Source organism: Hyla sarda, chromosome 3 (assembly GCF_029499605.1).
Source record: "Hyla sarda isolate aHylSar1 chromosome 3, aHylSar1.hap1, whole genome shotgun sequence".
In the NCBI taxonomy this organism is placed as follows: domain Eukaryota; kingdom Metazoa; phylum Chordata; class Amphibia; order Anura; family Hylidae; genus Hyla; species Hyla sarda.
The window spans coordinates 304,894,422-304,917,938 of record NC_079191.1 but is presented as its reverse complement, the minus strand read 5'-3'; the positions used below and the strand labels follow the sequence as shown (position 1 = coordinate 304,917,938).

The following is a 23,517-nucleotide window of genomic DNA, read 5'->3' as shown; positions in this document are numbered from 1 at the left end:
AGATACACATACATACATATATACATACATATGTGTGTAATGCTGGAGTTGCAAACATGAGTGCACTTGACAAACTCAGCGCGGCTATTCCCCATTGAAAGATTGTTGCATCCAGGACCCTTAGCACTGTGATATGCTACTCAAAACCACTGGCATGGCCAGGTGTAAACAACATCTGACCTTTGTTGTGTATGTAACCATGGAGATTGTGATGTCGCCTAGGCCCACCAAAGAACAGCCTTGTCAGAAGCAGCACTGCCATGAGCAGAAGCAGCAGCACCATAGGTTGTCAAATAAGCTGGATTTAACCAAGACAAGAGAGTCCAATAGGATGCAGGTAAGTCCTCTATCCTTACAGCTTCCCGTGGCTGTTGGTTTTATACCGTTTGGGGACAGCCAAGGAGGCATCAGCAGGCAACACAGGTAAGTGTGTGCTTGTGTGTGTGTGTGTGTGTGTGTTTCCTATGCAGATCCTAAACCCAGTATCAAATGCAAGTAGGAGGAGTAAGAAGGGTTCCTGCCAAAGCCAGGTTATGGATTGCATTTAAAAATGGTCCATCAGAGTGAAATGGACTCCCATCTTCCTGCTTAGCAATAATGATATGGGTTTAGGGTCTGCTGTGTGTACTGGTGGGTGACTGCCACCCAGCCAGAGTGTGTATGGGAGGCTGCCAGCCAGCCTCCCTTCCTACAAGTAGTGATGGTGCCTCCCCTTTCACAGCCAGGAGACCCCCCCATGTTATGTCAATTAGGAACATTCAGCACCCACTCGCTATAAGACAGCTGCCTATCATGTCATGCCCTACCTGCACAGGTGTGCTGGCTGCTCAGATGATCCAATTAAGGAGGCCATTTATTCAGCAGCAGCAGAAGTCCTGTGCCTGGACACTCCAACAGCGGCCAGACACAAGCAGCAGCAGCACCACCTTTTGTTTTTCGGCTGCAGCAGCAGCAAGGCCCACAGGGCTGGCTAGCCAGCAAGCAGGTAGCAATGAAAGTAGGAATCTTTCTTTTTAACCCTGTAAGGGGGTGGTGCACTGTACCCGAAGATACTGCCATATCGGGTCAATGCATAGGGCGACGGAAGCAAGCTTCGAAATCGGCCCCCGTTCTCAAAAATCCATTTAATCTATGGTCCCCAGATAGGGGACGTATCAGATATTAAACTGATAAGAACCGATTTTTTTTTTTAGTTAACCCTCAGAACTCCATCAGAGCTCTAAGATCTTATTTGAGCTTGATTTTTTGTTCATCATCAGGAAAACCCGTTTTTCTTTATTTCTTTATCTCTTTTTTTTTTAAACAATAAAAGAAACCATATTTAAAACAAAAAAATTATCAAACCAAAAGTAACCATACTATAATTTCTTAAAGAAAAATTACCCAAATGTCATTCCTCTTCTCCATGCAAAGACCATTAAGAAGTCTAAGAAACCACAAGTTAAAGATCCACTCAGCATCTCACTTTTGGCTGGAATCGCCAGCCACGCTGGAACCTTGTATGTTTTCACAAATCTATCTATATCTGCGTGAAAGGAACAATAGACTTTATCCCTTGCTTCATTGACTTTGATTCCCAATCTTTCTTTCAGATTTCCCAAATCCTCGTCAAAGGCTTTTTTCTATTTTTTTGACACACTCTTGAAGACAACATCAAGAGAGCCTCCATACTCTACCGGTACATATTCTTCTTCATTTTCTTTCCTTTTCTTCTCCTCCATCACTTTCCTGGTTGGAGTTTCCTCCTCTTCAGGTTCTTCCCTCACATCAGTTTCCTCCTCCCTACTTCGTTTCATAACCTCCTTTTTCTTCCTCTTCTTCTTAGGACACATTACTGCCAGGTGTCCCTCATCACCACATAGATGACACTTTTTCTTCACCTTACATACTTCTGGCTCATGGCCTTCTTCTTGGCATTTATAGCACCAAACAATATCACAAAAATCTTTCCTATGGCCATACCTTTTACACTTTCGACAAAAGTCGTCCATGCCTGAAAAGAACAGGTCCCCATTTACTGGGCCAATCTTAAAACGCCCTGGGGGATAAATTAGCTTTCCATCAGGTGTTTTCTGAAACTTCACTTGAAATTTCCACTTTGTCGTCCAAAGTCCATATTGATTATAGATCTTGCCTTTTGGCTTCACCTCCTCACAGAATCTAGAAAGGAACAGAACAATCTCCTCTTCTGTGATATACGGACTGTACATCCTCACAGTTATAAGTCTTTCCCGAGTCGGGAAATGGGGAGTAATTTCTACCCCTCCCAACTTAGGGTGCGACTTCCACAGCAATGCTTTATTGCAGAACACACCATAGTCCTCCTCCGAAACCAGAACCACATCATAGACTCCACTTCTTGGAAATTCCAGCATGGATAATATCTGGTCCTTCCTCAGCTCAAAAAGCTGGAACAAAATCTCCTCCACCACGAAGAATAAACCTCTCTCCTTCTTTCCAGCATCCAAAAGAGTAATTCGGACTCCATTTCGTAGTCTGGCGTAGCTAGGTACACCTCCAGCAGGCTCTTATTTCTTGCCAGCCTCCTCCATCGCAGAAAAAACACCTCCCCTACTGCAGGCAGGTAGGTGGTGATCGCTCCTCGTTGCCCGGGGACTAAGTCGCCACCCTGATGTCAGCAAGGGGGTTAAGTCCCACCATATAGATGGGACGATCCCCCAGAGAAAAGGAGCGGGTACCCCGGGCACCTTCCAGCCAGATCAAGCAAGCAGATTTTTTTTTTTTTTTTTTTTTATTGAAAAGGAAATATACAATACATAACCAAGTAAATCATTCAAAAAATTACATATTCATCTGAAAACACATGAATAACACATATTTGACATATACAATATATACAGGAAGCATGTCTTTACATGTACATATAACAAAAAGCTTTCCCTTCATGACTTTCCCTCAGAAAAAATAAATTGCAGCGGATTCTGTCCCTCCAACTGTCCCTTCATATCAGGATATAATCTGTAAGAAAAGAAAAAGAAAGACAAATAAGAATACAATCATAACCAGTACTTCCATTTTTTGTGTTTCCAGATCCCCTCTGCATCATCAGAACCATAGTTTTTCCTATCACATAATACGTAAAGGTAAATTTTACCACGGATCATGCCCAGACACTCCTTCACACTTACTTCAGTTTGATTGAAAATCCTAATATTCCTTACATCCCACAGAACCTCTTTTACACAATTTACTATGAACCATAACACTCTTGCCTTCTCTCTCTCCACTGCACACAAACCAAACATCATCATATTAAAGGATAACATTTCAATTCCAGTAAGATTTTTAATTAGACCAGACATTCTTCTCCACACAGACTTCGCATAACCACACTCCCAAAACACATGTACATAATTCTCACATCCACCGCAACCATCCCTGGGACACACTTCACTGTCTACCAATCTCCTTCTCCTCTGAAATTCCCTTGTTGGCAGACACCCATGAGCTAACATCCAAGACAAGTCCTTTTGTTTATTTGTCAGTTCCTTGTGACTGACATTTTTCCACACTACCTTACAATCCTTCTCAGACAGACCTCCCACACATTCCACTGTTTCTCTCTGCTCCAACACTTTCATCACCTTCTTACTATCATTCCATTCAGTCACACATTCCAGATTATTTTTCCTGACACACCGCCCTATTCTCTCATAGAACCAAGGAACCTCAAAACTTACAGGTACCCTTAAGTCCCTTTCCATTAGCTTATATTTCAACAACACATTACCAGCCAAATACCTTACCATGCACCCAAACACACATTCCTTCTTACTTACAGCGAGACAAAAACTGACATACTTCACAGCCAGGAACACTTCCACATTCATCATTCCTTTCCCACCATGCATTCTGCTTTTCACCACCTTCCCACGACTCAATTTCTCCATCCTTGAATTCCATAAGAAAACAAAGATCTGCCTGATAATTCTTGCCAGACACCTATCCGGTGGAGGAAACACATAATTAACATAAAGCAAAATAGGAATTATAACAGCTTTAATAACCAGAATCCTTCCCTCAATCGATAAAGTCCTTAAAGACCAGAAGTTTATTTTATTCCCCACCCTCCCCAAAACCCTCTCCCAACTTTCTTTCCCATACAAATCATTATCAAACACCACCCCAAGCACTTCCACACCCCCCTCTCTCACAGGCCACTCGCACAACCCACTCTCTCCCCACCCCTCAAAAAATTTACAACCACTCTTCCCAACATTAAGCTTAAACCCACTCATTAAACAGAAACACTCAATCAATAACTTAGCATGCCTTACCCCTGCCATTGACTTACATACAACAGTAACATCATCCATGTAACCAATCACTCGCATATCCTTCCCATGACTACCAGGTATTTCTATACCCCGCATCACCTTATCTCTCCTAATCATCCCCAACAAAGGCTCAATCATACAAATAAAAAGAATTGGCGACAGGGGACACCCCTGCCGCACTCCAGATTTTATACTCACCTCCCTACTCAGAAAACCATTGACCTGAATCTTACTATAAATGTCCCTATACAAACATTCAATCCACTTCACCATTCTGTCCGGCACATTCATCCTCCTCAAAACCCTAAACAATAAATCATGCACCACCCTATCATACGCTTTTTCAAAATCCACCGTAACAACAGCCACACCTTGCTTCCTAGTTTTACAGTCCCACAATACATCCCTCAGACCTAACAGACATTCAGAAATCCTACGATCAGGCACTGCACACATTTGCTCCTCACCTACCATACAATCAATCACATCCTTTAACCTATTCGCAATAACTTTAGCAATAATTTTGTAATCACAATTCAAGAGCGCTATAGGCCTCCAATTTTTAAGATCCCTCTTATCCCCTTTTTTAAACAATAACACAGTCACACTCTCACTCATACTTTTAGATAACTTCCCTCTCCTAAGTACTTCCTTACACACCTCCCATACATAATCCCCTAACATATCCCAAAACACAAGATAAAATTCCACAGGCAAACCATCACTCCCTGCCACCTTTCCTTTCTTCATCCCATTCACAGCATCCTCCACCTCACTCTTCCTCACATCCTCTTCCATAAAGAACCCATCAATTTCATCCAAACGCTTATCCACATATCCCAAACATTCCTCCTCTAGAGTCACGTCCCGCTCCTTCTCCGTGAATAAATCAGAATAAAACTTCCACACTTCCTCTAACACCTCATCCTTACCAAAGACCTCTACCCCATCATTCTTAAAAACACTCATCATCTCAGTTTTTTTACTGAATGCCTTTTTAAAGAAAAATTTGCTACATTTCTCATCCTTCTCTTTCACTTCAACCCTAGCCTGTGCAATAATCTTCCTTCCATTCCTCTCCAGACACTCATTCACACTTCCACGAGCTTCCTCAATCTCCTTCTCAACACTCATCCCCAAACGCCTCAATTCATACAAATACTCTAACCTTCTTTGCCATCTCTCATACTCTTCTCTATCTTTCCTCCCTTTCTCACACCCTTTTTTAATAAAAAACCTTTTAGTCTCTAACTTCACCCACTCCCACCACTCAACCACACTATAAAATGCATCCTTCCTCAACACCCATCCATCAAAACGCTCCCTATATTCTTGTAATACACATTCATTATCCAATAAAGACACATTCAACTTCCAAACACCCTTTCCATACTCACTTAGACCACCACCTTTTACCACACACTCAATCCAGGCATGATCCGTGAACGGTAACCTCCTCCGTCTGAAATTAGAAACAGACATTAGTTTTGAGACAAAAATTAAATCAATACGCGAACTTGTATTGTTAGAAAAATATGTATAACCGATAGTACCATCATTATGGGCAACAAAGGAATCCTTTAACCCAAATAAATTTACAATCTCTTTAAGCTGCTTACTAGTACTGTCTAAACCAGACCCACCACCCACCGTAGTACTACTCCTATCCCCCTCTGTTATTATACAATTGAAATCCCCTATAAGGAACACATCATCCCTCCCACTCAAAAAGAAATATAATTTCTCAAACACCTCCCCTCTTTCCTTCCTCCCAGTTGGAGCATAAACATTAATTACTTTATATGTGAAACCCCTGAAAATAAAATGCACTAATAATACCCTACCCGGAACAATATGGACAACTTTTTTAACAACAAACTCATTACTTTTGAACAAAATCCCCACCCCCGAATTACGTTCCATTGAACCAGACCATACCGATTGCCCATAAGGCCAGGAGATATTTGGCTCCCCATCCAAGCAGCACTCCTGGAGACCTAGAACATCAAAAGAATATCTAGAAAGTAAATCAAAAATGGCGGATCTCCTTTCTAAAGATCTAATACTGCGGACATTTAGAGAACCAATTGTTAAACTCATTCAAACATTTGAAGGAAAAAAAGGAAATACAAAATCAAGCATTATCAAAAGGAGGCCTAGCCTTTCCCCGACCTCTACCCTTATTTTTTGCCTCCCCTTCCTTAAACTTAAGAGTCTTTGTCAATTTTTTGACTGAACATTCCTCCAAATAACCTGTGCCCAGGGAGGATAAAGAGGAGTCAGAATCAATCTGACATGACGACCCTCCACCTGCCTCCTCCCTTCCCGGGCTAGGAAAGTCCTCAATCCTTTGACTCTGAGGAGTCGGACAGTCATCCTCCGATTCTTCCACCGGCATCTTTCTCTTCAAGGATTCTTTGTCCACAGTCATCTCCTCTGGGGGATCAGAGGCCTCCGAAACAGATGCCCCCGAAACAGACTCCGCCTTCTCCCCCTCTGCCACCAAAGCATCCGGAACAGACCTAGAAATGGAAGGAAAAACAGGGGCAGACTCTGCTTCACTGGTCAGCACGCTAACCTCTGCATCGCCTGCCCTGGCAGCATTGGAGTCCTCAGGAACTGTCCCACCTCGAAGAGCCATTGCATATGATCGGGGTGCCCCGGACTGGTAAGTGGGGCAACTCCTAGCCAGGTGATCCGAAGAACCACAGAAATGACACTTGCGTTTCTCGGGACAGTCTGCAGTGCGGTGATCAGGCTTGTGGCAGTTCCTGCAAACCTGCCCGGTTGTACAGTTCTCTCTGGTATGACCAAAGCAAAAACAGTCCCGGCAAAAACTTGGCATCCCCGGGTAGTGCAGAAACCCCCTGTTGTTCCCTATCGCAAAGTTCTGCGGGGGGTGACAAAAACCTTCAGCACTACCCTTGGGGGCAGGCCTAAACTCCACCCAAAAACGTCTCATGCCTGTGAAAGTCCCCAGGATGTTATTTTTCCTCTCCGCACCAGAAACAGACACACAATACCTTCTTAGAAAGGTCTGGATCTCCTCATCCCGCACAAAAGGGTTGTACATATGCACTACCACTGGAACTTTCTTAGGCCGAGCCTCGCAGGAAATGAATCGGATCCCTTGTAGGTCAGGGTGAGAAGCATTCTCCTTACTCCGGTAGAGACAGGTACGGAGATCATCCAGGTTGTAGAAGGTCACGTCAAAGAATCCTTGGCTGGGAAAGACCTGGACACAGAAGATGGAAGCATGCGGCATCCTCAGCACTCCCTCCACGACCTTCTGCTGGACATGCAAAATCCCGTAGGCACTCCTCTTTTCCTCCTCGATAAACAGCCGTACTGTATTAGGAGCGTTCGGCGCATTAGCCATCCTCTCCGGCAGACCCGTCCTCCGATGATCACCTTCCCGTTATCCTGGGACTAAGCCCTCTCCCCAATAGCAGCAGGTGGGTGAAGCCCAGGCAATAAACCTGGGCGATCCCACAAGGCCGAGGAGAGGGGTACCCGAATACCTTAGGGCAAGACACTTGATCTTAGCCAAAAGGCCGAGAAGGGATAACCGTGAAAGGGGCGGGCCCAACAAGGTCCCCTTCATGGGCACTATCACTGCTTGCTGGAAGGGAGGCTGCCAGACAATTTCCCATGCACACTCTGGGCTGGGGGGCAGTCAACCACCAGTACACACCGCAGAATCTAAACCCATACCATTATTGCTAAGCAGCAAGACAGGGGCCCATTGCACTCCCATGGGGCCATTTTAAATGCAATCCATAACCCAGATTTGCCAGGAACCCTTCTTACTCCTCCTACTTGCATGTGACAATGGGCTTAGGATCTGCATAGGAAACACACACACAAGCACACACCTACCTTTGTTGCCTGCAGATGCCTCCTTGGCTGTCCCCAAACGGTATCAAACCAACACCCACGGGAAGCTGTAAGCATAGAGGACATGCCTGCACCCTATTGGACTTACTTGTGTGGGTTAAATCCGGGTTATTTGACAACCTATGGCGGTGATGGTTCTGCTCAGGCAGAGCAGTGCTGATGCTCCTCATAAAGCTGTCGCTGCTGTGAAGGTTCTAGGCGACATCACAATCCCTATGGTTACATACACAACAAATCTGGGTTGTTGTTGTTTACACTTTGCAAGGCCTGTGGAAGTGAGTGATATCATAGCACTGTAGTTCTAAGGGTTCTAGATGGATGCAACAATCTCCTGTTGCTTCTATGAAGGCCATAATAGACGACATCACCAACCAGCTCCATAGTCACATACACAGCAAAGGTGAGATGTTGTTTACACCTAGTGATGTCAGTGGTATTGAGTGACATCACAGCACAGTGCTAAGGCTCCTGGGCCTGGACACAGCAGTGGCTGCAATATCTCAACGGAGAATACGTTTATATATATGTGTGTGTGTGTGTGTGCGTATATATATATATATATATATATATATATATATATATTTCTCCGCCGAAATCAATTTTAAACCCATTTCCACCTTTTTTTCCCTTCTCTTCCTCTTACTTTTTTTTTAACGTTTTTTCACGTTTTTCTCCTTTTCGCCTCTTTTCTCGGCGTATTATTCTTTTTTTTCTTCTTTTTTTCCGTCTAATGCATACCCTATCAATGCAGCAATGCTTATTCAATACCGCCAGCAGATGGAGACACTGGGGGATAATTTTCTAAGGATTTATACTGATTTTTCCTGTCTGAATTTGTCGCACAGAAAGTTGCAGGCCAAATATGTGTGACATTTCTGCGACTTTAGCTTCTAGAGCATTTTTACCACATTATACATAGGTGCTTAATACATAAAAATTCAGCGACAGACAAGTCGCATCGGCTGAAAGTAGGCCAGAATGTCAGTCCATGTTGGAGCAGGTTTAGATACAGTCTAAAGCATAGATCTCAAAGTCTGTTCACAGAATTTAGCAAGGGCCTCGCACCTTCTGATGCATTAGGTGGGTGCACAATAGCATAGCCTAACCGTCTGTACTTTGGTCTATATTGATGCGGGACATAGACAGCCAGCTGATGACCAATCCATTAGTGCAATGGATGGCCGGAAGCATTTGTCTTTGCCTTTGCAATACCACAGAAGCAATGCATGGTCAATGTACAGCAATGACACACCTGTGTGAACAGCCAGGAGACCCCCCATGTTATGTCAATTAGGAACATTCAGCACCCACCCGCTATAAGACAGCTGCCTATCATGTCATGCCCTACCTGCACAGGTGTGCTGGCTGCTCAGATGATCCAATTAAGGAGGCCATTTAGTCAGCAGCAGCAGAAGTCCTGTGCCTGGACGCTCCAACAGAGGCCAGACACAAGCAGCAGCAGCACCACCTTTTGTTTTTCGGCTGCAGCAGCAGCAGCAAGGCCCACAGGGCTGGCTAGCTGGCTAGCCAGCAAGCAGGTAGCAATGAAAGTAGGAATCTTTCTTTTTAACCCTGTAAGGGGGTGGTGCACTGTACCCGAAGATACTGCCATATCGGGTCAATGCATAGGGCGACGGAAGCAAGCTTCGAAATCGGCCCCCATTCTCAAAAATCCATTTAATATATGGTCCCCAGATAGGGGACGTATCAGATATTAAACTGATAAGAACAGATAAGGTTTCAACAAAATTTTATTGAATAAATAAGAAACCATACAAAATTTAAAATGCAAAATAATAAAAGGTTCACATAAGTTTTAAAATACAAATAATAAAACCAGTAATAAAAGGAGAAAAAATAAAAATGGCAGGATAAAACATTATACAAATGTCATAAAAACTGATTATATTGTTATTTCGTTCCATAGAGGCAAACACCACATGGATGCTGCCTCGCTGGCCCCCAGCTGTTTCTTGTCTCTGAGGTAATAGATGTACATCTCACTCAGGGCCAGCTTTATACAGTTTTTAACATCAATAAAATCATGTTTAAAAAGTAAGATGTTCCTAACTTTCCAGATGGCATTTTTAAAACAATTAATAATCATCCAGCAGATCATCTGCTGTTTAAAATTGGGGCAGTTAAAAAGACCGTAAAAGACACATTCGTGGTTAAAATCTTTTAGGCCGCAGGCCCACTTCAAAAGTGGGCCTACCTTCCTCCAAAGCTCCCGTGCAAAAGGGCAGTTCCAAAATATGTGCAGCACTGTTTCGTCCACTCCGCAGCCATCTCTCGGGCACTTGGCTCTCGCCACCAGTCCTCGCCTGTGCTGGAACTCACGAGTAGGGAGGCACTGGTGGACGATTGCCCAGGCAAGATCCCTGTGTACATTCGCCAGAAACTTCCCGTACACGTTCCGCCATACCTTTTTGGATCTTGCCTGTGTGAAATTGGACACTGCCAGGGTAACCTCACTCCGCCTGAGGACCTTTGATACCTTTCTCTGGTCCCCCAGTATGTCAGGCTCCAAATCTTGGAGACCTAGGAGCCTGACTGTCTTTTCCAACACCACATAATGTTTTGGAGGACACAGAAGCACAGGAGCGTTCAGAGGGATGCGCAACCATCTTTTAAAAACCATGCCCGCAGCGTACCTTAAAAAGCAGCTAAAAATGCCATCGGATTTAATAATTTTAAAACAGAAACAGAAATACTTTATGTAAAAGAAAGTAAAAAGGTTAGGAACATCTTTCCCGCCATTATCTTTACTTTTGTACATAAAATCACGCTTTAATTTCTCCATTTTTGAACCCCATAAAAAAGTAAAAACAATTCTAGTTACTTTTTTAATGTATAAAATAGATGGAGGAAATACCATGGCAATGTATAGCATAATAGGGAGTAAAACCATCTTTATTATTAAAATCTTCCCCTCCATGGTAAGGTTTCTAAGATTCCACATTAAAATCTTCTTCTCCATCTTAGCTATAGCTGAATCCCAGTTAGGGCTCCCATCATTGACCTGGTTAAAAACAATACCTAAAACTTTAATTTGATCCTGTTGCATTGTGACTCCTGGGGTGATAGATGAATCCCAGGAGCCAATATAAAAACAGTCACATTTATCTGTGTTTAGCTTAAAACCAGAGACCTCGCAGAAATAGCTGGTGTTCCTCAATGCCCCCCTCATGGATGGAGAGTCCGGGCACAGTATGGTGACATCATCCATGTACCCCAACACCTTTAGATGGGTCCCTCCTCCACCAGGTATCGGTACGCCTCTTACTACCCGGTCTTTTCTGAGGAGGGCCATCAGTGGTTCGATTGCGCAAATAAAAAGGAGTGGGGACAGGGGGCAGCCCTGTTTGACACCTGATAAAAGAGGAACACCGCTGGTTAAAAAGCCATTAACAGAGACTTGACTAAAACAGGATCGGTATAAAAGCATGATTCGGCTTAAAATCGTTTCAGGCACTGCCATCTTTTTAAGAACTAAAAACAGGTATTCATGGGAGACCCTATCAAAGGCTTTTTCAAAGTCTAAGGATAAAATTGCTACAGTTTAATTTCTATCCTTAAAATACCATAAAACATCTCTTAAAATATTTAGGGATTCAGCTATAGACCTTCCAGGTACCCCACAAACCTGATTTGGGTGAATTAATTTATGAATAAAAGGTTTAAAACGGACAGCTAATAACTTGGCTAAAACTTTATAATCGACATTTAAAAGTGTGATGGGGCGCCAATTTTTTAGCATATCCTTTTCACCCTTTTTAAAAAGTAATGATACAATCCCCCTCCTCCAGGAAGGGGGAAGTTCATTAACAATAAAAGTTTCTTTATACAATAAAACCATATCATCCTTTAAAATATCCCAAAAAGCGAAATAAAATTCGATGGGTAAACCATCTTCCCCAGGTGCCTTCCCACTAGAAAAACTTTTAAAACAAATAAAAGTTCATCTAAGTTAAGATCACGGGATAAAACCTCCTGGTCTAAAACATCTAGCTTAAAATCAAGGGAATTAAGAACATGGTCTAAAAAGGATGGATTAAGATCTTTCTTATTAAAAAGAAGCTGGTAGAAGTTAAAAACTGCATCTAACATGCCTTTTGGAGTGGATTCACCCTCAAGGTTTTGGATGATATCCCTCCTATTCATCACTTTTTTAAAAAAGAAACAGGAACATTTCTCGCCCTCCTCCAGGTGCTGCACATGTGAGTTAAAAATGATTTGTTTCCCTTTCTTTTCTATGGCATGTTTTATTTCAGTTTTAAGGTTTAAAATATCATTTTCTACATCCATACCAGCTTCTTTCAATTTAAAAAGTACATTTAAACGCATGTTAAGAACATAAAACCACTGTTTTTCCATTTTTGCCTTCTTCTTACCTGCTTTGATAAAAAAAAATCTGATTTTAGATTTGGTGCCCTCCCACCAGTGCAGCATAGGCTCGTGGGGTTTTCTTTGTGATTGCCAGCACTGGTAGGTCCGCACAAACTCCTCTTTTATCTCAGGGTCCTCTAGGAGTGTGGTGTTTAATCTCCAGAGGCCCCTTTTTGCTTTTTGCTCCCCCTCTAGCTCCAGGCCCACCAAGAGGAGCTTATGATCAGAGAAGATATTCTGCTCGAGCGTGCATTTCAGGGGTTTAAAAGCTCTAGAGGAAAAAATAAAATCGATTCTGGAGCTCACTCTTCCATTGGACCATGTGGCGCCCGGGTCCTCCGGCAAGAGATCCTTCCAGCAATCTTTCAAATTAAAATCATCAATAAAATTTTTAAGCAGGTAAGAAGTGCGGTCTTTACGATTAATATCCCCACCCTGCCGGTGTTCCCCATCACGTATGCAGTTAAAATCACCTCCCACCAGCAGGGGGGAAGACCCAACACAAAACAGTGGTAAAATTTCAAATAGTTCTGCCCGCTCCTGTTTATCAGTAGGGGCATACACATTTAAAACACAAATTAAAAGTCCATTAAAATATAGATGAATTAAAAGAGCTCTGCCAGGCACAATCTCAGTTACTGTATGAATAGAAAAGGACTGGCCTCGGCAGAGCAGCCCAACACCCACAGAACGACAGTCATTTGCACCGGACCATATGGATGGGCCCAGCTTCCAGTCTTCTTTTAAGTCTTTATAGTCCATTTTACTAGGGATTCCACATTCTTGTAGCAGGCAAAGGTCAAAGTCACATGTCTCTAGATAAGAAAATAAAGCAGCCCTGCGATCAGGGCTCTTTAAGGACCTCACATTGAGTGAGGCAATTTTTACAGGGATAGGCATAGTTTATGGAGAGTCCGTGCTTGGAGAATCAAAGTCAATAATAAGCTGCGTACCGTCATCCCCCGCCTGCGGGGTCATCAGCTCCTTGATGTTCTGAGGGTCGGAGCTTGAGATCGATGATGCCCCGACCCTGAGCTCGCTCTCGTCTGAACTACGGCACGCCGCTTTCCTTTGGATGTCTTCCTCTTCTTCTTCTCTTTGTCTTTTAAATGTCACACTGCTGTCCATATCCTCTGTGTTGCTCTCACTCGATGTAATCTCTGGCCCCCGGCTGATGGATCTGCGTCTTCTTTCATCTTTTGACGACTGGAACTGCTGCACAGGGGCCTGTGAGGCCTCTTTTCCGGAACATTTGCCGCTACCTTGGGAAGTTTTCATCGCTTGTTCCCCAGCAAGCGTTGCTGAGGACTGTTGCTCCAACTTCCCCATCGATCGACGATGGCCAGTTTTACCCACCGGGTCCACTGCTGGCGGGGCAGCAAACCCTGGTTTGGCGCCACTTGTCTTCTTGGCCCTGTCCTGTATAGGCGGAGTAACAGGACCGGGCTCAGACCTGGCCACCTGGCTCCCCTTCCGGCGGGCTTTCACCGGGGCCTCTTCGTCCGGAGCAGGGCGACCCTGGGCCAAGCCAGTACCTGGCTTATGCTGCAATTTTGGGTCCACCTCTGCCCCCACCGAGGCCCGTCGGCTGCCACCCGCCACAGGTGAGCCCCCTTCAGAAGTTTCGGCGGGCTCTTGAGCCAGGTAGGAAGTCGATCGACGTCTTTCAATTTCCCGGGCAGTAAACTCGATCACCCGCCCGGGCTTCAAGGAATCCCCATGGCCTCCCCCTAGCGCTACCACCGGTGGGCCCCCCGATGGAGCACCAGAGGTTTGGGCTTGGACCCATCAGTACCTGCCGTCTGGGGTTTGGGCATCTTAAAAAAGGACGTCTTTTGTCCTGTCCCCTCTTTGGGTGGGCCCAGCCTTGACCCACCCATCGTAGTTTTTGCTTTATGGGGACAGAAATTAAAATCGTGATTTTCCTCTCCGCAGAGGTTGCACCTTATCGTATGGCTACATCTTGAGGCTATGTGACCTTCTTGGCCACACCTATTGCAGCGAATCACACGCTCCGCGCCGCAGGTCTCCTGGGTGTGGCCAAACCTCAAGCAATTTCGGCAATACATAGGCATTTGAGGATAGAACAGGAAGCCCCGAACTCTCCCGATGGCAAAATTTGGGGGCGGATGGCAAAGACTCCCAATACCACCGGGATCCTTACGGAGCTTGACCCAGAACTTCCTCTTGCCGTTCCAGAAGCACACGGAGTTCAAAATTTTGTTTGCGAATCGCACCTCTTCGCAGTATCGCCGAAGAAAAGTGGCTATATCCTCCGTGGTCACATGAGGGCTGTGCATAGCCACCGCCAACGGTATATGTTCCTCACCGAAGAGGAACTGGAACGAAAGACCGTCAAGTCGATCGTCCCTCTGGTCCGCACCAGACAAGGTTGCATAGATGTATCGCAACACGCCGTGGCCGTGAAGGTGACGGTATACAGGCCACGGCTTTCCTGGTCATTTAGACACAGGATGTCCTCCCTATTGAGGCGGAAGTAGTCAAGAAGAATCACCTCCGCAATGAAGCGGAGGTTCTTCAACTGACGATGGCTCTCCGACACCTCTATTCGGATGGTATTTCGCATCGACATTTCCCCAGAGGGGAAAGCCCAGGAGAACGGCATCTTCCACACCCAGGGACTAAGCCCCTTACCCAATAGCAGCAGGGGCTCGGAATCCCGCTATAAAAGCGGAACCCTTACCCAAGGCAGAGGTCGGGGGTACCCCAGGTGCTTCCGAAGCTACAGGTAACGCTCAACGTACCGAAAATGCCTTCTGAGACACAAGGTCCCAGAGACAGGGGGATCGCAACCCGTTGTCTGTGGACTAAGCCCGCTCCCCAATAGCAGCAAGGGGGTGAAGTCCCTCCGTAAGGAGAGACAATCCCCCAAGGCCGAGAAGCGGGGTACCACAGACACCTTCCAACCAGACCAAATGCAGATACTACACTTGATCTTAGCCAAAAGGCCGAGAAGCGATAACCGTGAAAGGGGCGGGCCCAACAAGGTCCCCTTCATGGGCACTATCACTGCATGCTGGAAGGGAGGCTGCCAGACAATTTCCCATGCATACTCTGGGCTGGGGGGCAGTCAACCACCAGTACACACAGCAGAACCTAAACCCATACCATTATTGCTAAGCAGCAAGACAGGGGCCCATTGCACTCCCATGGGGCCTTTTTAAATGCAATCCATAACCCGGATTTGCCAGGAACCCTTCTTACTTCTCCTACTTGCATGTGACACTGGGCTTAGGATCTGCATAGGAAACACACACACAAGCACACACCTACCTTTGTTGCCTGCAGATGCCTCCTTGGCTGTCCCCAAACGGTATCAAACCAACACCCACGGGAAGCTGTAAGCATAGAGGACATGCCTGCACCCTATTGGACTTACTTGTGTGGGTTAAATCCGGGTTATTTGACAACCTATGGCGGTGATGGTTCTGCTCAGGCAGAGCAGTGCCGATGCTCCTCATAAAGCTGTCGCTGCTGTGAAGGTTCTAGGTGACATCACAATCCCTATGGTTACATACACAACAAAGCTGGGTTGTTGTTGTTTAAATTTTGCAAGGCCTGTGGAAGTGAGTGACATCATAGCACAGTAGTTCTAAGGGTTCTAGATGGATGCAACAATCTCCTGTTGCTTCTATGAAGGTCATAATAGACGACATCACCAACCAGCTCCATAGTCACATACACAGCAAAGGTGAGATGTTGTTTACACCTAGTGATGTCAGTGGTATTGAGTGACATCACAGCACAGTGCTAAGGCTCCTGGGCCTGGACACAGCAGCGGCTGCAATATCTCAACGGAGAATACGTTTATATATATGTGTGTGTGTGTGCGTATATATATATATATATATATATATATATTTCTCCGCCGAAATCACTTTTAAACCCATTTCCACCTTTTTTTCCCTTCTCTTCCTCTTACTTTTTTTTCACGTTTTTCACGTTTTTCTCCTTTTCGCCTCTTTTCTCGGCGTATTATTCTTCTTTTTCTTCTTTTTTTTCGTCTAATGCATACCCTATCAATGCAGCAATGCTTATTCAATACCGCCAGCAGATGGAGATACTGCGGGATAATTTTCTAAGGATTTATACTGATTTTTCCTGTCTGAATTTGTCGCACAGAAAGTTGCAGGCCAAATATGTGTGACATTTCTGCGACTTTAGCTTCTAGAGCATTTTTACAACATTATACATAGGTGCTGAATACATAAAAAGCGACTGTTCAGCGACAGACAAGTCGGATCGGCTGAAAGTAGGCCAGAATGTCAGTCCATGTTGGAGCAGGTTTAGATACAGTCTAAAGCATAGATCACAAAGTCTGTGCACAGAATTTAGCAAGGGCCTCGCACCTTCTGATGCATTAGGTAGGTGCACAATAGCATAGCCTAACCCTCTGTACTTTGGTCTATATTGATGCGGGACATAGACAGCCAGCTGATGACCAATCCATTAGTGCAATGGATGGCCGGAAACATTTGTCTTTGCCTTTGCAATACCACAGAAGCAATGCATGGTCAATGTACAGCAATGACACACCTGTGTGAACAGCCAGGAGACCCCCCATGTTATGTCAATTAGGAACATTCAGCACCCACCCGCTATAAGACAGCTGCCTATCATGTCATGCCCTACCTGCACAGGTGTGCTGGCTGCTCAGATGATCCAATTAAGGAGGCCATTTATTCAGCAGCAGCAGAAGTCCTGTGCCTGGACACTCCAACAGCGGCCAGACACAAGCAGCAGCAACACCACCTTTTGTTTTTCGGCTGCAGCAGCAGCAAGGCCCACAGGGCTGGCTAGCTGGCTAGCCAGCAAGCAGGTAGCAATGAAAGTAGGAATCTTTCTTTTTAACCCTGTAAGGGGGTGGTGCACTGTACCCGAAGATACTGCCATATCGGGTCAATGCATAGGGCGACGGAAGCAAGCTTCGAAATCGGCCCCCGTTCTCAAAAATCCATTTAATATATGGTCCCCAGATAGGGGACGTATCAGATATTAAACTGATAAGAACAGATTTTTTTTTTCTTTTTTTTTTTTACTCAGTTACAGACTATTGTTTGAACGATCATCAGGTCTCCTACCAGGACTCGTCACTTAAAACAATGTCTGAAAAAACATCATGCGGAAAGACAAAAAAAGGGGAACCGAGGGTCAAGAACTTAAAACCAAAAAGTGAAAGCTGAAGGAAAACAAAAACATTTAAAAAACAAAACGTAAACTGGTCAGACTTACAGTTTCCACCATTGGGTATATTTCCAGATCTTTTCAGCATTGTCTTCTCCCATTCTCTTCTTATCTAATAAATATGCAATAAAAAGTCTTCCGAGCAACAACCTCCTACATTCACTTGGAGAAATGGAAACATTTTTAAAAACAAGCAAATTCCTGGAGTCCCATAAAACTTCTTTAAAAACAGAAAAAATTATCCAAGTAACACGTGCATCATTCTTCATGTTAAAGTCCTGACCGATAAAAATTTTCTCAAAAGTAAAATCATTAAAACCCATAAGTGCAATAAAAAATCTTGTTAAAAGCCTAAAAACTTCTTTGGCATAAAAACAGTCCCACCACAAATGTACAATATCTTCTTTACCTACACAACCCTCTCTTGGACACTGTTTACTCACTCTTATTCCTCTTCCTCTTAAAAACACTCAAGTTGGGAGGCAACCATGGTAAGACAGCCATACCACATCTTTTTGTTTATTTGATAAACCAAAGGAATTAAAAAGGCTCCAAATCTTAACTGACTGTGCAATATTACAGAATGGTACTTCATTAAATTTTTCACTCTTTCTCAATTCATATTCTATTTTCTTCTTTTCAGGTTTCCCCAAGGAGCTCAAATTAAACTGATCATTGAAAGACCGAAGAACCACATAAAAGGTAGGTATAATCAGCGCCATTGGTTTCCTCAGATCCCTCTCACACCAGCCCCACTTAGAAAACAACCATCCTGCTAAATATTTACACATGTCAGCTGTTTTACTATTGCACTGGATAGTCTTGAAAATTAAAAGAAAATAGTGTAACTTTAAAAACAAATCAATATTTGGAAAGTCATATCCACCATTCTTTACAGTACTCATTACCTTCTCTCTTTTCATTTTTTCCATTTTGGATCCCCAAAAGAAAACAAAAAGTCTTCTTGTTGTCTTCCTCATCCAAAGCTTGCCAGGTGGAAAAACCATCGCAGTATATAAAAGTAAAGATAAAATCACAGTCTTAATAACAAGTACTTTCCCTTTAAGGGATAAACTCCTCAATTTCCAAAAATTCAATTTCTTTTCAATTTTACTGTCCAGCTTGTTATAAGTCTCTGTCCCTTTAAGATTCTTTTCAAAAATGACCCCTAAAACTTCCACATTCTCCTTTATCTCTACTCCATCCACCAACACATCTTCGCATTTCCCAAAATTCACCAAATGACATTTGCCCCAGTTTACACACATTCCGGCCACACAGCAAAAAATTTGAATATGCAAATTCACTCTATTCAAATCTGTTTTTGAAGTACATGTAAACACAACATAATCCATGTAGCTTAAAACCTTAAGATCACTCCCATCACTGCCAGGTATAAAAACTCCTTTAACACATTTGTCTTTCTGAACATTCTTTAACAAGGCCTCTATTACACAGATGAAAAGGATTGGGGAGAGTGGGCAACCCTGCCGAACCCCTGATAAAATCTTAAAAGCAGGACCAACATGGCCATTCATTAAAACTTGTCCAGTAACACCATTATATAACCCTTTAGTAACATGTAATAACTTCATTGGGATCCCCATATGTTTTAGGGCCGTAAACATAAATTTGTGTGCGACTTTATCATAGGCCTTCTCGAAATCCACTGACTTGACAAAAAGAGGCACCTTATTAAAATTACAATAATAAATAACATCCCTTAAAATCAATAAATTATCAGTAATTCTTCTCCCGGGTACAGCACATATTTGGTAATTATCTACCATATGGCCAATAATATTCCTAAGCCTGTTTGCATCAATTTTTGCAATAATTTTATAGTCACTGTTTAACAATGAAATTGGTCTCCAATTTTTTAAATCACGTTCGTCACCTTTCTTATGTATTAGTGTGATAATTCCCTTCTTCATTGAATCAGCTAAAATCCCAAACTTAAAAACATATTGCACAACCCGAGTAAAAACCTCTTTTAAAAGAGGCCAAAATACAACATAAAACTCAGCTGGAAGGCCGTCACTACCAGGGGTTTTACCTTTTGCCATTCCATTCAGCGCCATTCTAATTTCATTTTCACTAACATCTTCCACCAAAAAAACTTTCTCCTCATCTGGAATTTGATCCTCTAAAATGTTACAGTAGTCTTCCATTTCATTAATAGCAGCTTTACTTTCATTACTAAAAAGTGTTTCATAAAATATACAAACCTCCTCCTCCATCTCCCTACCAACCACCTCACCACTTGAGGTTAAAACCGACTTAAAGACCCCCTTTGGCTTAAAACACTTTTTAAAAAAAACACATTGTTCATTCTCCTCCAAATGTTGCACCTTAGCCCTGTAAACAATATTCCTTCCTCTTTCCTTCAACCTTGTCTTCATCTCTTCCTTAATTTCACAAATTTCAGCATCCACCTCTAGACCAGCGTTCTTAAACTTAAAGAGAGTCTCCAACTGTGAAACTAAAGTCTCATCTCTCCGCCTCTTCTCTTGTGCTCTCTTAATGCAAACAGACTTAAAATAACCAGCAAAGTTCACTTTAGCCCAATCCCACCAGTCTAAAATATTTTTAAAACAGTCTTGTTTAGCAGCACAGGATAAAAAAATATTTTTAAAACCTGCCATTACCTCCTCTTCTTCAAGTAAACTCACATTTAACTTCCAGAGTCCCCTACCAAATGCAATGGACTCTGAGATGCTTATTTCAGCAGATAAAATTTTATGATCTGAGAAAATCGACATCATCTGATTACACCGGGCCACCTTCATCCCTTCAGACACAAAAATATAATCTATCCGGGATTTACAGTGACCACTATCCGATACATATGTATATCTATCATCAGTGTCAATCATCAGTCCAGCATCTATATAGTGTAAGTCTTGTACTAATTGATTTAAAGCATTAGAGGTAATGTCAGTTCGGACTTCAGCAGCACTCTCACGGTCATTAACAGTACGGATACAGTTAAAATCACCAGCCACTATAGTACTTTCCCGACCAGGGATAAAAAAACTTCAAGGGGGGGCGTGGCTTGACGCGCTGGCGGGAGGACGTGTTCACTGAGCGTTCCTGACCGGGCCACCTGAATCTGGGCTACATCCGTGTGTTATGGGAGGCAAACGTAGACACAGAAAACCCAGAAAGCCTGCTGAACCCTTTAAGACAGCGACCCACCTGATTCCGGACTTTTTTTCAGCCTCAGCAACCGTCCACAGTACTGGAGAAGCCAGCGCCTTCCGTCCTCGCTGGGCCCCAGACCGGAAGTGCACCTACGCCTCACAGCAGCGCTGCACACCCGCTGGAGGTCGCAATTATGGAGGAGAACACGCGACCTCCTGCACCCCGGCCACCACAGCTGACCGCTGAGGGCAGAGAGACACCGAGGGCAGACACAGACCGCCAGGAAACGCAAGTACATAGGGGCACAAAGCCTCCTCCTGACCCGCGCTCCCTGTACCCTCAGGCCCCTAAACAGCAGACACCTCTCCTCTGTCCCCTCACAGAAGAGATGGCTGAGCCTTGCTCCAGGCCTGCTCCTGCCGGGCTAAGTGCCCCAAAAGTGAAAGCTGCACCTCCCACAGAGTCTCCTGGGGTGCCTGATGGAAGGGGCCCAAATGGCTCCCCCAGCCTGCCCTCCCATGCACGGCCTCCTAGGTTGACCACCGCATCGCCTCCCTTCCCGGAGGTCCCAGCACATACGCAGGCAGACCACGCGGCAACCCCTGCTCCTGCTCTTCTACCTGCCGCATCTCAGACAGCTGGTGTCCCGAATGTATCTTCACAACCTGTAACTACATCTCCTTTAATTTCCCTCACTGGTCCTGCTAGCAGGTCCCCCTCCGAACCTCCTAATGCCCGACCTGTCCCAGGCCCTGCACCACGAAACGTCCTAGACTGGGCCTCTGAAATGGAGACTAATCCCCCATGCTCTGATATAGATTCATGTGTGTCTTCAGACGACTCGGACACTCCTGACTACTGGGGGGCAAGCCCCCCTGCTAAGAAAAAACTGTTCAAGACACCATCAAAACTCTCGGCTGCTAGATCCCGTGGAACTGACTGCTCGTCTTCTGATGACTCTCGAGGTGATATGTCAAACAGGCCCAAACAAGCTAGAACCCCAATACAAAGTCAGGGGAGTGTTCCTGCGCTGCACTCTGCTCCATATCCTTCGGTCCCCTCACTGCCCACTCCTGAAATGGCAGCCAACACCCTGAAGGGCCACCCTGAACTTCAGGCACTCCTGGCTTTATTACCAACTAAGGCTGACATGTTCTCATTGGCGGCGGACCTGAAGTCGGCGTGGCAACAGGACCTACAACCTGTCAAGGAGGACATCTCTACTCTACAGACTAGAGTACAATCTCTTGAGGACTTTCATTCATCCGTAGCTGCACAAATGAGATCATTGCAGGAGTCTACAAAAAATCTCTCCTTACATCAAATGGCGACAGTCGAACACCTTGACGATATTGACAATAGGAACAGGCGTAACAACATACGTCTGAAGGGGCTACCGGAATCGGTACCACCCCAAGAGCTGGATAACACGTTACAGAGGCTTTTTAATGAGATACTTCACAAGCCTCCTGATCATCCAATTGAACTGGATAGAGCACATCGTGCACTCAAGGCCAAGAATCCGGACCCCAGTAAACCGAGAGATGTCATCTGCCGTGTTCATCACTTTACTATAAAGGACGAAATAATGCGCAGAGCTAGGACCCTTAAGAATCTCTCCTATAACGGTGCAGCAATTCAGATATTTCCGGACCTCTCGCTCCGCACTCTACGTCTGAGGACTGCCCTGAAACCCTTGCTGACACTTCTGCAGAATGCAAAGATTCTATACAGATGGGGGTTCCCTTTCTCCCTGGTGGCCAGACATGGCTCCACTACTGCCACTCTCCGACGCCCAGACGACTTGCTTCAATTTCTGCGCACCTTCAAGTTGCCACCTGTTCTACTGCCAGATTGGGATGCGCTGTTCCAGTTTAGCTCAGCAGTCCCCTTGACCCCACGCACAATGCAATCTACCAGGCGTGGTCCCTCTTCTCCTGCTGACCCATTACCTCAACGCCAGAAGAGAAAGACTTGACTCCACTCCTTCCTCGCTGGAAGGTTCCCTTGTCTCCTCGGTTTATTTCTTTAGGAGCTCCCTTGAGTCCGACCTATGAGCCCAAGGCTACTGGACTTCGCTAAGGACTTCGTCAGAATTTTTTCTTTTTCCTTATTGAAAGATTCCTTAGACCTTATGTTTTCTGATTTTGTTTGTTGGTTAGATTATGATACCTGATGCTTGTAATATGTTCTGCCGTGGCAGCTCTAAATGATGCCGACTGCCCAACCTCCCACCCCTACATACCCCCATAGTTTGTCATAATTTTCCACCTTGCCTCCCCGCCATCAGCCTTCATAGGGTTATGCACCCACACGATATACAGCCCTTATATAGGATTACCCTCCCTCACATTTTGAGTCGAGGTCCACTTTATGTTGTCATTAGGCCCTGGTCCCCACACCTCCTAATGTCTCTCTATTTAGTGACAATGTGTACTTGGCTACTTGCGATCCCCGGCCTTCGCCTCTTCTGCGTTACCCCCATTAGGTCTGTGGCCAGGCTGGTTCTGGCCTATGTTTTGGCCCTTATGGCCACCTTCTTTAGCCCCCTCGCTTATGTGTCTGTGCGTATGCCTGTTTTTTT

At 44.6% G+C, this 23,517-nt stretch overlaps 3 non-coding genes and 1 pseudogene across 3 annotated transcripts; all 4 read right to left on the bottom strand.

Annotated features, from left to right (window-relative positions):
• Positions 1-1,027: 1,027 nt before the first annotated feature.
• On the bottom strand, positions 1,028-1,212 carry LOC130363297 (U2 spliceosomal RNA). The gene has a single exon (XR_008891784.1). It is a non-coding gene; the product is annotated as a U2 spliceosomal RNA (small nuclear RNA).
• An 8,563-nt stretch (positions 1,213-9,775) lies between these two features.
• On the bottom strand, positions 9,776-9,961 carry LOC130363231 (U2 spliceosomal RNA). The gene has a single exon (XR_008891762.1). It is a non-coding gene; the product is annotated as a U2 spliceosomal RNA (small nuclear RNA).
• Positions 9,962-15,347: 5,386 nt separating this feature from the next.
• On the bottom strand, positions 15,348-15,565 carry LOC130363351 (U2 spliceosomal RNA; annotated as a pseudogene).
• A 1,901-nt stretch (positions 15,566-17,466) lies between these two features.
• On the bottom strand, positions 17,467-17,659 carry LOC130363264 (U2 spliceosomal RNA). The gene has a single exon (XR_008891773.1). It is a non-coding gene; the product is annotated as a U2 spliceosomal RNA (small nuclear RNA).
• Positions 17,660-23,517: the final 5,858 nt, after the last annotated feature.